General features: G+C 37.2%; 1 pseudogene; it reads left to right on the top strand.

The window, feature by feature from the left end:
- Positions 1 to 1902: 1902 nt before the first annotated feature.
- The window catches only part of LOC102863376, a 19183-nt pseudogene continuing 18461 nt past the window's right edge, over positions 1903 to 2624 (top strand).

Here is a 2624-nt window from a genome sequence, read left to right as displayed (position 1 = left end):
GTGGCATTTGGACAAGAACAAACTGGGAGGAGGGTAGAGAGAATAGTGCAACAATGAATGAGTGGAAGCCCAAAATCTCTGTAAATGTTTATGGAAATTAATAAAATATAATTATAGAAAAAAAAAAGAAATGTGTCCGTTTTCTGTGGTTTTTCAAATTTATCTGAGTATATCTTCTCATAGTATTCCAATATTATTGATTTGATTACATCTGGTTCTGTTGTGATGTCACTTCTATTATTTTTTAATTGAGTTATCTGTATCTTCTCTTTTTTTTCTTTTGTAAATGGGCGAGTGGCTTGTTAATTTTATTGATCCTTTAAAAAAAACCAACTTCTGGTCTTGTTGATGGTTTCAATTGTTTTTCTGGTTCCTATTTCATTGATTTCAGCTCTTGTATTTATAATTTTCTTTTTCTAGAGGTGGTAGGATTAAATTGTTGTTCTTTTTTTCTTTTTTATCAAAGTGTTGAATTAAATAATTGATTTTTCTTTTTTTTGTACATTTTCCTATTGTTATGATCTGCCCCATGAGGACAGCCTTCACTACATCCCAGAGGTTTGGTATGCTGTATTTTCACTTGCTTCAAAGAACTTTAAAAATTTCATTTATTTCATTCTTTATTTCTTTTATGGCCCAGTCACGTTCTAGCAGAGAATTATTCAGTTTCCACATGGGTGGATCTGTAAGATTTATCTTCCTGTGGTTAAGTTCTAATTTTACTACATTGTGGTCTGAGAAGATACTTTGTATTATTTCATTTTTTTAAAAATTTATTGAGGCTTGCTATGTGTTTTAATATGTGATCGATTCTGGAGAATGTACCATTTGCACTTGAGAAGAATGTGAATTGAGTTTTAGTTGGATGCAGTATTCTGAGTACATCCGTAAGGTTGATTTGGCGTATCATATATTTAGACATTTAGATCTTCTGCATCTTTGCTGAATTTCATTTGAGTTGACCTATCCTTTGGTGGTAGTGGTTTGTTGAAGTCTCCTACTACTATTGTGGTGTTGTCTGTGTCTTTTTTCAATTCAATTAATTGCTCTTTTATGGTTTTTTCGAGTCTACCATTTTATACATAGAAGTTGACCCAGGTTATGTCTTCTTGATCTATTGTGCACTTAATCAGTATATAAAGCCCTTCCTTATCTTTTATGGTGGCTTTCATTCTGAAGTCTAATCTATCAGAGGTTAATATTACCATTCTTGCGGTTGCCATTTACTTGTTGTATTTTTTCCCAACTTTTGATTTTGAGTCTATCTTTCTTGCCATTTTTGAGATGTGTCTTTTGTACCTCATATTGATGGGTTTTGTATTTTTATCCATTCTGCTACTCTTTTTCTCTCAGTTGGCACATTTAGTCCATTCACATTGAGTGTGGTTATTGTCAGGTCAGCTTCTCCCTTTGACATTTTGCTGTGCTTCTTTTTCTGTTGTTTCTGGTTACTACGGCTCATCCACTTTCCTTTGTTGTCTCTGTGTGAAGGATTTCACTTAAAATTTCTTGTAGTTTGGTGTTTGTTTTCACAAATTCCTTAAGTTCTTGCTTTTTGTTATTGACCCGATTTTCCCTTCATTTTTGATGGAGATCTTTGCTGGGTAAAGAATGCTTGGCTGGCAACTGTTTTCTTTCAACTTTCTGTACCCAGCTTATATGGTTTCAACTGAGAAATCAGAGCTTAATCCAATTGTTTCCTCTTTATAGGTGACTCTTTGTTTTTCTCATGCTACCTTTAGTAATTTATCCTTATCTTTTATTCTGGAGAATTGGAACATATATGTATACGTATATTTAAATTTTGGTACAGAAGGAGATTGCCGGGCCTCATTTAGCGCAGCGTCGGACTTGAGGTACGGGTTTTTTCCCTCCACCACCTGGGACCTTCACTAAGCAACCATGTCCAAGGGCCCTGTGGTTGGCATTGATCTTGGCACCACCTACTCCTGTGTAGGGGTCTTCCAGCATGGGAAAGTGGAGATCATTGCAAATGATCAAGGCAACCGGACCACGGCAAGCTATGTCGCATTTACCGATACCGAAAGACTGATTGGCGATGCGGCAAAGAATCAAGTTGCAATGAATCCTACTAACACAGTATTCGATGCCAAACGTCTCATTTGATGAAGATTTGATGATGCTGTTTTGCAGTCTGATATGAAACACTGGCCCTTCATGGTGGTGAACGATGCAGGCAGGCCCAAGGTCCAAGTAGAATATAAAGGAGAGACCAAAAGTTTCTATCCAGAGGAAGTGTCTTCTAGGGTTCTCACAAAGATGAAGAAAATTGCAGAAGCCTACCATGGGAAGACTGTTACCAATGCTGTTGTCACTGTACCAGCCTACTTCAATGACTCTCAGCGCCAGGCTACCAAAGATGCTGGAACCATTGCTGGCCTCAATGTCCTCTGAATCATCAATGAGCCAACTGCTGCTGCTATTGCTTATGGTCTAGACAAAAAGGTAGGTGCTGAAAGGAACGAGCTCATCTTTGATTTAGGAGGTGGCACTTTTGATGTGTCAATCCTCACTATTGAAGATGGGATATTTGAGGTCAAGTCTACAGCTGGAGACACCCACTTGGGTGGAGAAGACTTTGACAACAGAATGGTCAACCATTT

Source organism: Elephantulus edwardii, unplaced genomic scaffold (genome assembly GCF_000299155.1).
Source record: "Elephantulus edwardii isolate Elephantulus edwardi_28Jun2011 unplaced genomic scaffold, EleEdw1.0 scaffold00444, whole genome shotgun sequence".
Taxonomy (NCBI): Eukaryota; Metazoa; Chordata; class Mammalia; order Macroscelidea; family Macroscelididae; genus Elephantulus; species Elephantulus edwardii.
This window is presented reverse-complemented; position numbering and strand designations above follow the sequence as displayed.